The sequence below is a fragment of the Chiloscyllium punctatum genome, chromosome 40 (genome assembly GCF_047496795.1).
Source record: "Chiloscyllium punctatum isolate Juve2018m chromosome 40, sChiPun1.3, whole genome shotgun sequence".
Lineage (NCBI taxonomy): Eukaryota > Metazoa > Chordata > Chondrichthyes > Orectolobiformes > Hemiscylliidae > Chiloscyllium > Chiloscyllium punctatum.
Window position 1 is genome coordinate 54,332,917 of NC_092778.1, and position 19,811 is coordinate 54,352,727.

The window sequence follows — 19,811 nt, forward strand, 5'->3', positions numbered from 1 at the left end:
CTGTCTAACACACGGACAGAGCACAGTGCTGTACACCTGTCTAACACACGGACAGACCATGGTGCTGTACACCTGCCTAACAAACGGAGACAGCACAGTGCTGTACACCTGTCTAACACACGGACAGACCACGGTGCTGTACACCTGTCTAACAAACGGCGACAGCACAGTGCTGTACTCCTGTCTAACACACAGGGAGAGCACTCTGCTGTACACCTGTCTAACACACAGGAAGAGCACAGTGCTGTGCACCTGTCTAACACACGGACACAGCACAGTGCTGTACACCTGTCTAACACACGAAGAGAGCACAGTGCTGTACACCTGTCTAACACACGGACACAGCACAGTGCTGTATGCCTGTCTATCACAAAGACAGAGAGGGCTGTACTGTACATGTGTCTGCCACGCAGATGGAGCACAGTGCTGTACACTTCTCTAATACTCAGAGAGACCACAGTGCTGTACACCTGTCTAACACACGGAGAGAGCACAGTGCTGTACACCTGTCTAACACACGGAGAGAGCACAGTGCTGTACACCTGTCTAACACACGGACACAGCACAGTGCTGTACAAATGTCTAACACACAGGGAGAGCACAGTGCTGTACACCTGTCTAACACACGGAGAGAGCACAGTGCTGTACACCTGTCTAACACACGGACACAGCAAGGTGCTGTGCATCGATCCAACACACAGTGAGAGCACAGTACTGTACAACTGTCTAACATATGAAGACAGCACAGTGCTGTACACCTGTCTGACACACAGGGAGAGCACAGTGCTGTACACCTGTCTAACACACAGGGAGAGCACAGTGCTGTACACGTGTCTAATACTTGGACACAGCACAGTGATGTACACCTGTCGAACACACGAAGAGAGCACAGTGCTGTACACCTGTCTAACACACGGACACAGCACAGTGCTGTATGCCTGTCTAACACAAAGACAGAGATGGCTGTACTGTACATGTGTCTGACAAACAGATGGAGCACAGTGCTGTACACTTCTCTAATACTCAGAGAGACCACAGTGCTGTACACTTGTGTAACACATGGAGATGGCACAGTGATGCACACCTGTCTAACACATGGACAGAGCACAGTGCTGTTCACCTGTCTAACACACGGAGAGAGCACAGTGCTGTACACTTGTGTAACACATGGAGATGGCACAGTGATGCACACCTATCTAACACACGGACAGAGCACAGTGCTGTTCACCTGTCTAACACACGGAGAGAGCACAGTGCTGTACACCTGTCTAACACATGAGAGAGGGCCGTACTGTACATGTGTCTGACATATGGATGGTGCACAGTGCTGCCACTTCTCCAATACTCAGAGAAACAACAGTGCTGTAAAACTGTCTAACACAGGGAGTGATGGCACAGTGCTGTACACCTGTCTGACACACGGAGACAACAAAGTGCTGTACTCCCGTCTAACACACGGACTCAGCACAGTGATGCACACCTGTCTAACACAAGGAGAGAGGACAGTGCTGTACACATGTCTAACAGACAGGAAAAGCACAGTGCTGTACACCTGTCTAACACATGGACAGAGTACAGTGCTGCACACCTGTCTAACACACGGAGAGAGCACAGTGCTGTACACCTGTCTAACACAAAGGGAGAGCACAGTGCTGTACACCTGTCTAACACACGGAGAGAGCACAGTGCTGTGCACCTGTCTAACACACGGAGAGAGCACAGTGCTGTACACCTGTCTAACACATGGAGAGGGCACAGTGCTGTACACCTGTCTAACACACGGAGAGAGCACAGTGCTGTACACCTGTCTAACACACGGAGAATGCACAGTGCTGTACACCTGTCTAACACACGGAGAGAGCACAGTGCTGTACACCTGTCTAACACACGGACACAGCACAGTGCTGTACACCTGTCTAACACAAGGAGAGAGCACAGTTCCGTACACCTGTCTAACACAGGGACACAGCACAATGCTGTGCATCTATCCAACACACAGTGAGAGCACAGTACTGTACACCTGTCTAACACACGGACACAGCACAGTGCTGTACACCTGTCCAACACACGAAGAGAGCACAGTGGAGTACACCTGTCTAACACACGAAGAGAGCACAGTGCTGTACACCTGTCTAACACACGAAGAGAGCACAGTGCTGTACACCTGTCTAACACACGGGGAGAACACAGTGCTGTACACCTGTCTAACATACGAAGAGAGCACAGTGCTGTACACCTGTCTTACCTGCAGAGAGACCACAGTGCTGTGCACCTTTCTAACACGCGGAGAGAGCACAGTGCTGTACGCCTGTCTAACACAAAGACAGAGAGTGCCGTACTGTACATGTGTCTGACACACAGATGGAGCACAGTGCTGTACACTTCTCTAATACTCAGAGAGAGCACAGTGCTGTACACCTGTCTAACACACGGACAGAGCACAGTGCTGTACACCTGTCTAACACACGGACAGACCATGGTGCTGTACACCTGCCTAACAAACGGAGACAGCACAGTGCTGTACACCTGTCTAACACACGGACAGACCACGGTGCTGTACACCTGTCTAACAAACGGCGACAGCACAGTGCTGTACTCCTGTCTAACACACAGGGAGAGCACTCTGCTGTACACCTGTCTAACACACGGACACAGCACAGTGCTGTACACCTGTCTAACACACGAAGAGAGCACAGTGCTGTACACCTGTCTAACACAAGGAGTGAGGACAGTGCTGTACACCTGTCTAACACACGGACACAGCACAGTGCTGTATGCCTGTCTATCACAAAGACAGAGAGGGCTGTACTGTACATGTGTCTGCCACGCAGATGGAGCACAGTGCTGTACACTTCTCTAATACTCAGAGAGACCACAGTGCTGTACACCTGTCTAACACACAAAGAGAGCACAGTGGTCTACACCTGTCTAACACACGGAGAGAGCACAGTGCTGTACACCTGTCTAACACACGGACACAGCACAGTGCTGTACAAATGTCTAACACACAGGGAGAGCACAGTGCTGTACACCTGTCTAACACACGGACACAGCAAGGTGCTGTGCATCGATCCAACACACAGTGAGAGCACAGTACTGTACAACTGTCTAACATATGAAGACAGCACAGTGCTGTACACCTGTCTGACACACAGGGAGAGCACAGTGCTGTACACCTGTCTAACACACAGGGAGAGCACAGTGCTGTACACGTGTCTAATACTTGGACACAGCACAGTGATGTACACCTGTCGAACACACGAAGAGAGCACAGTGCTGTACACCTGTCTAACACACGGACACAGCACAGTGCTGTATGCCTGTCTAACACAAAGACAGAGATGGCTGTACTGTACATGTGTCTGACAAACAGATGGAGCACAGTGCTGTACACTTCTCTAATACTCAGAGAGACCACAGTGCTGTACACTTGTGTAACACATGGAGATGGCACAGTGATGCACACCTGTCTAACACATGGACAGAGCACAGTGCTGTTCACCTGTCTAACACACGGAGAGAGCACAGTGCTGTACACTTGTGTAACACATGGAGATGGCACAGTGATGCACACCTATCTAACACACGGACAGAGCACAGTGCTGTTCACCTGTCTAACACACGGAGAGAGCACAGTGCTGTACACCTGTCTAACACATGAGAGAGGGCCGTACTGTACATGTGTCTGACATATGGATGGTGCACAGTGCTGCCACTTCTCCAATACTCAGAGAAACAACAGTGCTGTAAAACTGTCTAACACAGGGAGTGATGGCACAGTGCTGTACACCTGTCTGACACACGGAGACAACAAAGTGCTGTACTCCCGTCTAACACACGGACTCAGCACAGTGATGCACACCTGTCTAACACAAGGAGAGAGGACAGTGCTGTACACATGTCTAACAGACAGGAAAAGCACAGTGCTGTACACCTGTCTAACACATGGACAGAGTACAGTGCTGCACACCTGTCTAACACACGGAGAGAGCACAGTGCTGTACACCTGTCTAACACAAAGGGAGAGCACAGTGCTGTACACCTGTCTAACACACGGAGAGTGCACAGTGCTGTACACCTGTCTAACACACGGAGAATGCACAGTGCTGTACACCTGTCTAACACACGGAGAGAGCACAGTGCTGTACACCTGTCTAACACACGGACACAGCACAGTGCTGTACACCTGTCTAACACAAGGAGAGAGCACAGTTCCGTACACCTGTCTAACACAGGGACACAGCACAATGCTGTGCATCTATCCAACACACAGTGAGAGCACAGTACTGTACACCTGTCTAACACACGGACACAGCACAGTGCTGTACACCTGTCCAACACACGAAGAGAGCACAGTGGAGTACACCTGTCTAACACACGAAGAGAGCACAGTGCTGTACACCTGTCTAACACACGAAGAGAGCACAGTGCTGTACACCTGTCTAACACACGGGGAGAACACAGTGCTGTACACCTGTCTAACACACGAAGAGAGCACAGTGCTGTACACCTGTCTTACATGCAGAGAGACCACAGTGCTGTGCACCTTTCTAACACGCGGAGAGAGCACAGTGCTGTACGCCTGTCTAACACAAAGACAGAGAGTGCCGTACTGTACATGTGTCTGACACACAGATGGAGCACAGTGCTGTACACTTCTCTAATACTCAGAGAGAGCACAGTGCTGTACACCTGTCTAACACACGGACAGAGCACAGTGCTGTACACCTGTCTAACACACGGACAGACCATGGTGCTGTACACCTGCCTAACAAACGGAGACAGCACAGTGCTGTACACCTGTCTAACACACGGACAGACCACGGTGCTGTACACCTGTCTAACAAACGGCGACAGCACAGTGCTGTACTCCTGTCTAACACACAGGGAGAGCACTCTGCTGTACACCTGTCTAACACACAGGGAGAGCACAGTGCTGTACACGTGTCTAACACAAGGAGAGAGCACAGTGCTGTACACCTGTCTAACACACAGGGAGAGCACAGTGCTGTGCACCTGTCTAACACACGGACACAGCACAGTGCTGTACACCTGTCTAACACACGAAGAGAGCACAGTGCTGTACACCTGTCTAACACACGAAGAGAGCACAGTGCTGTACACCTGTCTAACACACAGACACAGCACAGTGCTGTACACCTGTCTAACACATGGAGAGAGCACAGTGCTGTACACCTGTCCAATACACGGACAGAGCACAGTGCTACACACCTGTCTAACACACAAAGAGAGCACAGTGCTGCACACCTGTCTAACACACGGGGAGAGCACAGTGCTGTACACCTGTCTAACACAAGGAGAGAGGACAGTGCTGTACTCCTGTCTAACACACGGACAGTGCACAGTGCTGTACACCTGTCTAACACACGGAGACAGCACAATGCTGTACACCTGTCTAGCACACGGAGAGAGCACAGTGCTGTACACCTGTCTAACACAAGGAGAGAGGACAGTGCTGTACACATGTCTAACAGGCAGGAAAAGCACAGTGCTGTACACTGTCTCACAGACAGTGAGAGCACGGTGCTGTACACCTGTATAACACATGGAGACAGCACAGTGCTGTACACCTGTCTGACACACAGAGTGAGTACTGTGTTGTACACCTGATTAACGCACGGACACAGCACAGGTCTATGCATCTATCCAACACACAGAGAGAGCACAGTACTGTGCACCTGTCTAACACACGGAGACAGCACAGTGCTGTACACCTCTCTAACACACGGAGAGAGCACAGTGCTGTACACCTGTCTAACACACGGAGAGAGCACAATGCTGTACACCTGTCTAACACACAGGGAGACCACAGTGCTGTACACCTGTCTAACACACGGACAGAGCACAGTGTTGTACACCTGTCTAACACACGGACACAGCACAGTGCTGTACACCTGTCTAACACACAGAGAGAGCACAGAGATGCACACCTGTCTAACACACATAGAGAGCACAGTGCTGTACACCTGTCTAACACACGGACACAGCACAGTGCTGGACATTTGTGTAACACATGGAGAAAATTTGATGCTGTATACTTGATTAAAAATGGCAGCTTTGCCTTTAAGAATCATTTGAATCATAACTGTGGAAATGTGGAATGTTGTGGGGGTGTGGGATGACATGCCCACAGTTGTAGCTCACATTCTGTCTTGTTAGCTCTCCACTGTAGTGCCACCGCGTAGGCAGCTCAATAGTAATCAGCTCTCAGCCGCCTTGTCAGCAGATTGAGCTGTCACTCACAAGCAAGCTAGCTTTAACTGAAAGCAGTTTGCTGATTAGAATCACGCCCGGGGATACATTCATGGAATTATAACAGCTCTTATCTGTGGGAGCGGTAAAACCACAGAGTGATCGGATAATGAGTCCATCCATTCCTATCTGGGAATTAGGTTTGTCATGATCCATCAAGTGCCTGGATCACTGAGATAAATATATTGCATGCAAATATTCAGAGTTTGTAAGAATAACAGAACAATAGGACAATGGTTAGTGCACTAAATGCAATTTGTAGTCTTCAGAATAATAATGTGTTTCCTATACTGCAGAGATCATTTGGTATGAGGCTGCAATCTCTAAGCCTGAGCACAAAATCAATGCTAACAGTCCAACGCCATGTTAAGGGAGTGCTGCAATGCCCGGCCTGTTGGCTTTTCATCTAACAGTCTGACTGCCCTAGCGTTTGCAGGAAAGATCGGGCCAGCACTCTCGGGTGAGAAGTGAAGGGGCAGTCCAGCCAACACTAGCCTTGTCTCAGCACGCCAAAGCTTTGTTCTACAACTGCCCCCTGGTGGCACCCAGAGGTGACCCACCCAAGCATTGATGAGCGTGGGACATGTCGCTCGAGTCAGGTGTATGTACCACCACGGAGCCAGTTTCTGGTGAAAGTCATGGTAACTTGCAATCAGTGGGCAGGCTCTCCCATAGATACGTGGAGTGGTAACTCTTTGTCACTGAGGTAGATCTCCCTATTAACAGAGTCAGCAGTTGACAGTCCATTCCACTGACCAGACTGGCAAATCTATGAGCTCTACCGTCCTGCTTCTCTCTGCTTACAGACAATGTGATGATGAAGGCTCTCTGCCTTTACGCAGGGCCTTCTCGAAGGCATACTTCCCTCTACACAAAGCCACGGTCTCCTGCTTGATGGTGAAAACTGTATCTGATGACCCTGCTCTCACCTGCTGGCACAGAAACAAATGGTTTCTGTTTCTATGGTAATCTTTATAGCCATTGCCCTCACCCTGCCGTACAGCAGGGAATCCATTGGGAAGGGGGCTCTGTGACTATCACTTTGATGAAAGCAAGTCACCTCAGACACTGCTCTTTACTGAGCTGCTGGTAGAGATGGTATTCCCTGCAGAGCCTCAATGGGGTAGAACCTCTGATTGGGAACCTTCTTCATTTCTGATGAAGGGCTTATGCCCGAAACGTCGATTCTCCCGGATGCTGCCTGACCGGCTGTGCGTTTCCAGCATTACGTTTTTTGGCTCTGATCTCCAGCATCTATAGTCCTCGCTTTCTCTTAACTTTCTTCCTCGTTCCAGGAAGAGTTTGCCCTGAATGCTGTCTGCGTTACTACAACCCAATGGGAAGTGTGCAGATAGGAAGCATTGGTGAAAGCAGGTTTTCTACTGACAAACCTCCACTAAGCTCATTGACGAAGAGCAGCTCTGTTCTGTTATTAATCCAGGGAGCTTGCAGACCTCCTGCACAACATTCAACGGACAACTCAACTCGGTGGTCCATGGTTATTCCTTTCAATAATCCTAGTGACAGGACCTTCTTGTTCAGTTGGCTGTGATTCAGAGAGGGCGTTAACAAGAAGTTGTGACACCTCATCCAGATTATGTGCTAGAAATCAAACACTGCTATTCCTGGAAATGTTGCAAAAGTTCAAGATTTAGACAATACACAGAATTCCCCATTTTACCTGATTTTCACACCCAGGTTGACAGCAAACACAGACCAGGTTTCTGCACTTAACAGGAGTGACTCATTACTTTAAGTAACAGACTCCAGCTACAGATTAACAATAATGTGCTATCAGCAACTCCACTATTTAAACCTCTAACCCCTTATAATCTCCCCTTTGCGTGTGTGAATGCACACGCACACACAAACACAGTGGGCAAAAAAACCTGGATGTTATGGATGGAGGGAAACTGATTTCTGTTCACAGTATCTTCTGAGGAGATTCTTGTGCTGATCAGAACGCTGTTTCTCTCCAGATGCTTTCACCAGTTTGCAAGAGGCACAAGTTAGCTAGCTCACACTTCTAAAAGGTCTCTGATTTAATCATTAAAGGATAGAGCTTGCAGCAACTGTGGAAAGATAACTTGGTTTTCTTCAGGCTTAAAGTGGCTTTCACTGCAGAGAACAGAGGAATTTCCTGAGTGGGTGGAGGTCTGATGACTTTTCCATCACAGCCCCAAACTGCCTAGATACCTGAGAACCAATCACATTGTTACTGGCAAGTAGAAAACCTTTGTAATCAATAACAGATCATTAGTCCTCAGATCAATCATACAGTCACAGAGTCACACAGCATGGAAACAGAACCTTTGGTCCAACTAGTCCACACGGACCATGTTCCTAAACTAAACTGGCCGCGCTGAATCTCCATTTGTACACAACTCTCATCTCATTAACCTCTTACAGTTTCACCAGCAGCTGTGTAAACAGCGTTTACAATGGGACACAGATTCCTTGCTTCGAAAAACATTGCAATAAACCGTTACTAATTCTTGATTTTATTTAAGACAGCCCTTTTCTCATTTCAGACCACAATCAAAAATGCAGAAAATTTAAAAGACGCAATCTTTATAATGCGTGAGCTCCAAAACAGTAGATGGTGTGCCAAACTGTCATTATGTGCTTGCTGATAGCTCAGTGTGCCACTCTGCATACTTCCATCATATAGACACCATGCCTTCAGCGGCATCCTTTACATCAGGGCCATGTTGAAAACTGCCACAAATATTCCATGAGTTTTGGCCTTTCATACTGCCAATTCCAATGGACTTCCAGAGTTCATGCCATATAATTGTGGAGACTAATGATTCTAGTTTTTCAGTTACTGTCTTAGGATATTGACTTAATGTAAAATCAGCAGGTCTTGAATGAGTAGCTAGAATGCATAGCCTTTGGGTACCAGCGTGAGCATGTTAATGCCAACACAACCTGTTTTAGCCTTATGTTATCAACTGCAAAGTAATCGTCTACCCAATCTCAAGAACTCTGCTATGCCTCGTCTCAATTTTCCCACTTCAAAAAGAGAAATTTTTTTCAAAATGATGGTTTTAGACCATACACTCTCTGAACTTTTATTGGAGCTCATCATTTAATGTGCATTGCTGTGAAACAAAATCTGGAGCAATTAATTGCAGCAAGGCACTGGATTGTGCCCTGGTTCCTCTCCTAGGGCAAATTTCCCTTATATGTGCTATAGAAAGAGAGAAATTACACTTCAGGGGGAGGCAATGTCCCAGTGGCATTATCACCAGTCTGTTAATCCAGAAACTCAGCTAATGTTCTGGGGACCTCGGTTCAAATCCTGCCATGGCAGATGGTAGTATTTGAATTCAACAAAGAATTTGGAGTTAAGGGTTTAATGTCTATTGATGACCATGAAACTATTATCAATTGTTGGAAAAATACATCTGGTTCACTAACATCCTTTAGAGAAGGAAATCTGTTCTCCTTACTTGGTGTAGCCTACAGGTGACTCCAGGTCAACAGCAATGGTTGTTGACTCTTAACGGCCCTCTAGGCAAATAGGGATGGGTAATAAATACCAGCCTAGCCAGAGATGCTCATATCCTATGAGCGACTATAAAAAAAGGGACAAGACCCCAAGTCTAAGACTTGACTCCTGCCTGAGGGAAAATTACTTAACATCATTACCAACAAGGAAGGAACGACTGAGAAAATCAGAGCATGTGAAGTGACCAATGTGATTGCATCAACTGTAAACCAAGTCAAGGAACCTTCTGAATGATAGCTATGAAAATAGCACAGGTAAATAGGATTACCGTCATCCACTCTGTTGCTCCCTGAGAGAAAATTCCAAAAGCTTCCGTGAGACTAGAATGCCTCCAGGAACTGGTCTCTCCGTCAAATCTGCTCCTTTCAATTACTGTGATGTTCCCAAAGGTTTCCGTTCCTCTATTTTTGCTGAATAGCTTTATTCCCAATAAACCCATATCACATTCATCAAACATTTTTGGCGGAAATGTATTTTCATCTACAGTGTTTAACTTCGGTTCTTGTGTATTAAATTTTCATTGACATTTAGCATTATGCCTTTAGTTCAATATTCTACTCTCAGGTAACACAAGTGTACGTAGCTGAAGTCCATTTAAGGATGCTATTCTTAAAATGCAAGACAAATAAAACAACAACAAATAGGCATTTAGGTAGTACCTTTAATGTGAATAAACCGTTAGAGGCTTGAGCCACATCAGGAAAGATGACCAAAGTCTAATCAAAGAGATACATTTTTAAGGAGTATCTCAAAGAAAGAGAGTTTGAGAGGCAGAAAGGTTTAAAGAGGGAATTCTGGAATTTAAGAACTGGGTATGTAAACTGAGTATTTACTGAGTAAATAAAACAAGGGAAGTACAAGAGATCATTCAGAGGAGTTCAGAAATCTCGGAGATTGTAGAGCTGGAAGGGTTCACAGTAAAAGGCAGGGCCAAGACAAAGGAGGGAATTGAAAGCAAAGTTCTGCTCGAGAAGCCAACACTGATCCCAGACTAACATGAAGATGAAAATATATTTCTGGATAAAATATTTGATGAATAATATATAAATTTATGAAATGGTGAATGCGGAGGATGACACACTGCAAAATGGAGAACTTCTAAAAAATTGCTATATATATTCTCTTACTCATTAGGTCATTTACACTGTGGTAGTAGATTTTGACTTGGGACAATAGGGTAAGACGCAAATTGGCAACCTGTTTTACATTCCTGCTAAGCAATAAAAAAAGGGAGGAATGAGAAATGGGGATTCAAAAGCCCTTACTCTACATTATCACTTAAGGTCACATCAGTTACCCAGCTATTAACACCAAATCTTAGACCCACAGCCAAATGCTGCAATTCCATTTCTCTCTATGGACAGACTTTACTGCATGAATAATGTGAGACATTTGCCATAAGATGGCAACCATGACACAGGCCAATCTTCTGCTGCCACAATGTAACACTGTGATGCAATGCATTGTAATAGAGTTTTGTATCAGAAAGCACTGCGCAGCAATGAGCTTCCTTTTAATGCACTCACTTGTGGGACATGGCTGTCACTAGCTGGCCAGCATTTATTGCTCGTCCCTAGTTGACCTTGAGAAGTTGATGGTAGGCTGCCCTCTTGAACCATTGCAGTCCATTGGCTTAGGTTGACACACAATGCTGTTAGGGAGTGGATTCCAGCATTTTGACCTGGCGATACTGAAGAAGCAGGAATATACTTCCCACTTAGGAATGTGAGTGGCTTGGAGGCAAACTTGCAGCTGGTGTTGCTTTCATGCCGTTGACCTTCGAAATGGAAGAGGTTGTGGGTTTGGAAGATGCTGATTAAGGATCTTTGGTGAATTTCTGCAGTGCATCTTGTAAATGGTACACACTGCTGCCATTGAGTGTTGGTGGTGGAGGGACTGGATGCTTGTGGAGTTATACCAACTGCACTAACATGTATTAATTGATAAAACCTCAAAAGAGTGCATGTTCATTTTAACTACAAGCTTATTACAATTTCTATCGTAGAAAAGAAAACATTTGAGAGTTGGCCAAATGGAGGTCTTTAAAATTATGAAGCATTTTTGATCGAGTAGAAATGGAGAATATCTTTCTTCCTGCGAGGGAGCTCAAAACTAAGGATTATAAACAATAAGGTAGCCACTAATGAATCAAATCCCAAATTTAGGAGAACTTTCTTTAATCAAAGCTTGGTTAAAATACTGACTATCACATGGAGCAGTTGAGGCAAGAAGTGGAGGCGGATTAAAGGGAAGCTAGATAAACAGTAAGAGTGAAACATGTGGAAGAATGTGCTCATGGTGTTGAATCAAGGGGGAGGATTCACCATGTGAAACATTAAGACAGGAAGCACTAACATAGAGCAGCTGTGCCAGATAGATTGCTTTTATTCAGTCTATGTAATTCTATGAAATACCTATCGATGTTGTTGAAGTTAAATCTACATTTGAATTTTGATCTGTTTAAATACTGATTATAATTAATAGCTTGCAAAATATTAACATAATATGATTTGTGACAATGCCTCTAGTGAGTGATAACTTCTAAATGGTAATATTAACTCCTAGCGACTGACTCAAATATATGGTTTCACATTTTAAGAGTTTTACTGTAACAAACAAAAATTAACACTGACTAAACACTACTTGGTCAGGAATTAATCACTAGAAAGATACCCACACTTTAACTTCCTACCATGACCATTCAACACAAAGTGCTTATACTTTGTATTACTCACTGTCCAGAACTGTAATCTTTACGAGAACCAGTATACAGTTACGCCCAGCTTTTGCCAGGATTGTCTCCCCATGTTTTGTTGAGTTATAATGACTAGTGTCTGTCAAGACTTATCTCCTTGGTTTTCTGAGAATCCCTGAAATGACCTCTAGCAGCAAACCTCACTCCAGTGACTCTTACTCCTGCCAACACCAGGGTACATTTTCCAACGTCCTTAAATCTGTATAGGACCATTCTCTTTGACCTGAAAGTGAGCTTCCCCTTGCATTCTTCTTGATGGTTAATGGAAATGAGAATTTACCCCCTGTTGTTTGCAGTTGCTGCTGTTTCCTTGTTTCTCTCTGTCTATAAGATATGTCTGTCTTTCTGTCCCTCTCTGTGTCCAGGATATTTAAGTCTGACAGCATCTAAGTCTGCCCATAGCCAAGCCAGCTATGGGATGGAAAGTGGATTTCAATAGAACTTGACGCAGGGCCCTGTGCCCATGACAACCAGATCCCTTGGATTTATCATCAGCTGGAATCAGTGGGAGGTCACATTTCTTTCTTCACCACACCATTTTATCTTAATTGAAAAAGTCAGGCCAACACATAACCATCTTAGAAAACCCTGCGCTAAAAGAATAATATGATGAATGTGACATCAGATTAATTTGTTTTGTTATATCCCATAGGTCACTTGGTTGTTCAGATTTTCCTAGATCACACAGCCAAGATACTCCCTCTCTACAATCTGAACACAGAAGCAAAATACTGTAGATGCTGGGAAGCCGAAACCAAAGCAGAGAATGCTGGAACTCAGCGGGTCAGTTGGCATCTGTGGAAACAGAATCAGACTTAACATTTCAGATCCATGAGCACATTCTGATGGAAGGTTTTTGACTTGAAATGTTAACTCTGTTTCCCTTCATAGATGTTATCTGGCAATCTGATCACTGGGTCAGAGGTCGGTGACTGACTGCATCTCATCAAGTCTCACCGGGGCCACATGAAAATTCTTTGTTCCATTCAGTGCCACAGAGGCACTTGTATCAGTGGAGTAGGTGATAGATTACTTAATCAAGGCACAATGGGTTGAGACCTGGATGTTAGTTGGTTTGTACTCGAACCCAGTAAGTTGGAAACTCCTTCAAACTCTTCGGCCGGATTTTGCCTGTGGGCTTCAAGACTTAGACATTGGGGTCATATGGGAGTCAGTTACCTGCCTCTGCGGGAAATAGTCATGTGGCTGTGATAATTCCCTGATTGGCCAACTGGTGACCAGAGGGAGGGGACACGATGCGAGCATGTTCTCAAAGTCAGAGGGCCAGCACAAGGCCCCCCAGCACTGAGGAAGCAGCAAGCATCTGTTTCAGGTAAGTTACAGGGTGTGTAATTCAAGATGAAGATGTCCTCTCTCCAATTCTGTAAACTATTAAATAAAACTTGGAACCAGCAGCCCAGCATCTATTAGAGACAGGAGATCCTCCACAAGGTAGTATGCAGCTTCAGCTGAAGCTGGAGGGTGGCGAATGGTCCAAACATCTGTCTGGAGTATGAGTTCCCCTGATCTACCGCCAGGAGGTCTCTTCCAAGCAGACGGGCTGTTCCTTTGATGCCTCTGGGTGCTTGGAATTTCCCAGTTGGACTGTGACGATAGGCCTTTCCGCAGTTACACTTGGGGCCTAACAATTCAGGCTTGGTGGTCCCGGTTTTCCCAGAGTACATGCTGACTCTATAGAATGAAGGTCTGCTGGCAGAAGCAGTGACTCGGAGGGTGGAAGGACTTGAAGAGATATTGTAGGCATTGACTGTTAATCTGAAGAGGGGGCAGTTCAGTGAGTTCCTAACAAAGAACTCTGGCTGAAGATTGACGTTCTGCTGCATTTCTCCCCTGTTCTCATCGCCCAGGACAGAGAAGCTACTTCTGGAGGTGATGTGATGAGTTTGGACTGATTGAACGGGTAACGAGAGAGGGCAGTTAAACCAATGAACAAAACAAAAGGAAGACTGAGAACAGGCTGTCAGCACATAATGTCCATCCTGTCCAGTCGATGGTGCAATCTCGATCGCCTAACCTTGTCCTTTGTCTCAAGGAGAGAAACTGATTTCACATCTCCACATTTACATATATGTGCTCAAATGCTGAACTAAAAGCTGTGTCACTAACTTTCAGAAATTCCTGAGGTGAGTTTTTAAACTGCGACGGTCTGTTCTCCCCTATGGGACGGCAATATCTATTTAATCTCAGAATTGTTTCTGAAGAAGGATCACTGGACCCAAAACGTTAACGCTGATTTCTCTACAACAGATGCTATCAGACTTGCTGAGCTTTACCGGCAACTTCTGTTTTTGTTTCTGATTTTTTCAGCATCTGCAGTGCCTTCATTTTTTTACCCATTTAATCTCCTTAATGTGAGTCTAAAAAGAAAGTTGAGAAATAAAAAGCACCAATTTTGAATGGCCCATTGCGAAGGTAGCACATGGCGAGACGATTGTTAGACAAGTTTACATTAATTGCCAAATAGTTCTATTTGAGAGTCTGGATGGAGACTGTGGTCACAGAAATAGCTTGTTGTCTGTGTTTGGAAATAACAACTAAACAAGATTGATACTGAGGCTGAAGCACTGAGTGTTTACTGGGATCATTATGAGGAATGAAGAAATTAATCTTGCCTTCGTGGTTGTTCCTTCACTGACACTGGTGCCTTTTAGTGAGGTGGACTCACACTCTGAGACAGATCAAAACCATAGACATGTAAAGAATAAATTGTCTGGTAAGTCACCGGGGAGCAAATTAAAAGGAATTAGTTACTTTAGATTTAATTCCACCTTCCTATGTTAATGAAGTTTGAGGTCCTGGCTTGTTATAAATAGAATCCCTCATGAGACCTCTACAGAGAGCTATCTGTCCCCAATCTAATGAAGGAACAGGTTCAGCTGAATCGTAATTCAGTCAATAAATATGGAGAGTTTTTATTAGATCTTTCATTCTTACTAGAATCTGCAGGTGTCATTATAAAATATTGGAAGGTTTTATAATTCCCCCAACATTCATCATTATGTTTTGATATTTAACCTCCAAACCTCATAAATCAACACATTAGTTAACCCACAAAAGAGAGAGGCAACATCTCTCTGTGCAAATATGTGTGAGCAGGTCATTCTGCATGTAATGGTTTGAATCCATTATAAAAAACACAGAGGATGAAGCTTTCCTCATAAGGTTTATCACAGACTCCAAGAGTTATAATATACTACCTCAAGTTTCAATATTTGTAGGAGTAAGGACAGAGGTCCGAATTTGTTTTTTTTTAGATTAGATTACTTACAGTGTGGAAACAGGTTCTTTGGCCCAACAAGTCCACACCGACCCTCCGAAGCACAACCCTCCCATTCCCCTATACCTAACACTACGTCGCAATTTAGCATGGCCAATTCACCTGACCTGCACATCTTTGGACTGTGGAAGGAAACCGGAGCACCCAGAGGATGCCCACGCAGACACAGGGAGGATGTGCAAAACTCCACACAGTCAGTCGCCTGAGGCGGGAATTGAACCTGGCTCTCTGGCACTATGAGGCAGCAGTGCTGACCACTGTGCTACCGTGCCGCCATAAAATAATATCGGCTGAGTCTTTGTGTGTATTTAAGACTGAGATAGATAGATTCTTCATCATTTGGGAAACCAAGGGTTATGGGGAAAAAGCAGGAATGTGGATGTGAAGAATGTCAGATCAGCCATGGTCCTATTGAATGGCAGGTTAGGTTCAAGGGGCCAAACAGCCTAATCCTGTTATCCTGTCCTGCCGTTCAGTGGCTAATCTGAAAACAGACAGGCGCCCCAGACTGGAATTGAACCTGGGACACTAGTGCTGTGAGGCAGCAGTGCTAACCACTGAGCCACTGTGCCACCCCAGTCTGGATTACTAGTCCAGTAACATGACTACTACACCATCACTTCTCCCAGCTCTACTGGAAAACATGTATGTACACAACATCCACGATTTTCCACTTTTGCACAGTCCTGATTGCATTTGGGCAGCCATTTTAACGAATGCCTGAGCAGACAATTGAGAAACTCTGACCACAGTGAAGATAGGATCACGTACCAATGCTGAGCATCGAGCACAGCTCTTGCATGAAGGATTGTTACATGAGCATTGACTTGGAGAGCTCCAGGACAGCCAGAGTCCAGCACAAGTTGCTACTTTCAGGAGCAGAGAAATAGTAGAATTCTGTATCCTGTATTCTGCCTCTCTCCCTCCTTATTTAAGATGTTACCTTAAATCTATCATTTCAACCAAGTATTTGACCAAACTTTTAAATGCCTCCTTCCTTGGTTCCATGTCAACTTTGTTTTTGTCTGATTAACTGCCTGTGAAAAACCATGGGATGTCTGACTGGATACAAGGTGCTAGTTGAATGTAAATTATTTAGAAAGAGTGAATGCAATGCAAGCACACTTAGAAACTACATACCTTACCTCTAAACTCTTTTGTTCTGTGGTTTTATGCTCACATCTAAGTGTTTTCGTACAAGATAGACTAGTCGAGGAGAAGGCAAGGACATGATTGTCTTCAGGCTTGGGTTTCTTTTTGACCTGTTTATAATGTATTAAGAATAAATATTATAATGCATGACAATCAGGCTCTCACATTACCGTTGCATCATTGAAAGGTTATTCCATGAGCTCTACAGCTATATGCTGGCTGATCTAGTCCCTGTGCTCCTCTGCAAGCATTTCTAACTTCTAATCTCTCACCCTCCCACAATGTTAACAAAATCCATCCACACTGTGCTACCTATGCCCAGTGAGGTGCAGATCTGTGATATTATCACAAGGTTGCTCCAGGATCCTAAAGTCTTTACAAAACATTAACGTCTATCCAAAGTGTCCTTTTCGTTGTGGAATGGACTTCATTACACAAGTTGACCTATACATAGTGCCATCATCCCCTTTACTAATGGTTATTTGGGATATACCTCTGATATAAATGTACAGAAAGTTTTTTTAAAAACTTTGTGATCTATTGGAAAATAGATCTGCTTCGTGATCTATTGGAAAAACTTGTATTTCCTGGAATATAGAGGGTTAATGATGATCTGGTCAAGATGTTTAAGGGGATTAAATGAGCTGACCAAGTAGAGAGAAAATATTTCCTATGATGGGGAGTCAAGACCAAAGAGCAATAACCTTATGTAAAATTAGATTTTCCAGGCATGATGCCAGGCAGAACATTGCCACAGAAAAGATCATGGAAATCGGCAACACTTAGTCCCAAACGACTGTGCTTGAGAAGAGGCTCAATCAAAACTGCTAATACAGAGATTAATTGTTTTTTTTTGTCAGGCAAGCATATTATGAGATATGAAACTAAGACAGGTCAATAGAATTAAGAAATAAAAACAGAAGATATTGGAAATACTCAGCAGATATGGTAACAATCTGCAACCAAAGAACACCAATGCAAGCAGACCTGGTTAGTATTTTCAGCATTTTCCGTTTTATTTCAGATTTTCTTTGTAATTTTCTTTGCGACAGGTTTAGGTAGAGGGTCTGGATCAGCACAGGCTTGGAGGGCCGAAGGGCCTGTTCCCGTGCTGCAATTTTCTTTGTTTCTTTATTTTATTCCCAGCATCCACAGTGTTTTGCTTTGATAGATGGAGTAAACACACTTATGGACCATGTTTTGTGAGGCCAAATCTTGTCCCCATGAGACCATCTCCAAGCTTTTCACCTCGACGTCAAACCAGAGAGGTGGAAACAATGGGGGTCACGTTACAAGTAAGGCCAAGGGAGCTTTATTTTCAATTGGCAGATTCTGTCCCGTGAGTAGGAGGGAAAATTCCCTGTTGTACAACTCGCTTATTTCTTCCCTGCCTTAGCAGTGGTGCCCTCACAGGGAGCTATATACCACAAAGGGCACAGTGATTGCCCTGTGTATCCAGTAAAAACAAATTTGGCTGCCTTCAAAAAAATAGACAAAGCACCACTGACCACTTTAAAATAATGGTGTTTACTAGACAGCATCCAGAAAAGTATGTACTTTGATTTTGTTTTCTTTTTGATGATTTGAAGCTCCAACTATAAGCCTTTCCAGTGTTTATTAGGCTAGTCAAGGCTTTGCTATTTCCCAGCTGTTTGATTCTTAATGGGAAAAGCAGGACAGAAATGGAAATTGCCCCAACGCACAATGGCTCCTAGTGTGTTTGGCCCCAGCATGTGTCTGTGACTAATACTAGAGCCTTCGACCTAAATCAATATGTTTGACGGAAGTGGGGGTCGAAAAAAGCAACATTGATGTCCATAAATGGCATTTTAAGAATTTTATTTCAAGCACTAACTCATTAAAACAACATAACAGGCAGAGCTTCCTCTGGAATATGACAGTTTCATTGTCTTTTTCTGTGAACTGTCAACATCTGCAAGCTATCCATGGACTTATTTACAACATCGAGAAACTCACCTTAATTAGAACCAGTTTGAAGAAGGTTATTAGCTGTGGTTTGATTTGAGTGGATATCTTTCCAGGAAGCTGTAATTCCAGGCTGCCTTCAGGCAATGCATAACAATTTTCTTTTTGCCTCCTTCAGATATTGGCAAGAATCAAATATTGTGAGTGCTCTTGGGGCCTTTTTCCACCCATTCTAGATAAATACTTTTGGTGGATCTCCAGAGTATGTGTTGTTTTATCTCGATTCACAAGTTTAACCAGTGGAAAGGAGTGGAGCCCAATTCAGTTGCACAGTAAAACAAACGAGATATGCTTCAGGCCTCACTACAGCTGGAGGGGGGGAGGTGGGCAGTTCTTCTCCTAAGAGGCCTAAGGATATTTACTAATGCAATCAATAGCATTGTGTTGAGGTATTTTGAAACAATATGAGAACACCCGTGCAATGTTTGATCGAATCAGGTTCATTTGAAGGGGAGGGGTTGTAACCATTTCTGATTATTCACAGGCAGCTAAATTTTCATTTATATGTAATCATGTCCTTTATTCTCAAACGTTCTGGAACTAAAGGCCAATACATTAGCTCAGGGGTTAGCACTGTTGTCTCACAATGCCAGGCACCTGGGTTTGATTCCACCCTCGGGCGACTGTCTGTGTGAAGTGTACACATTCTCCCTTTTGTCTGCGTGGATTTCCTCTGGGTACTCCAGCTTCTCCCCACAGTCCAAAGACGTGCGGGTTAGTTAGTTTGGCCGTGCTAAAATTGCCCATTGTGTCCAGGCATGTGCAAGCTCGGTGGATTAGCCATGGGAAATGCAGGGTTACACAGGTGGGTAAAAACAAGGACTGCAGATGCT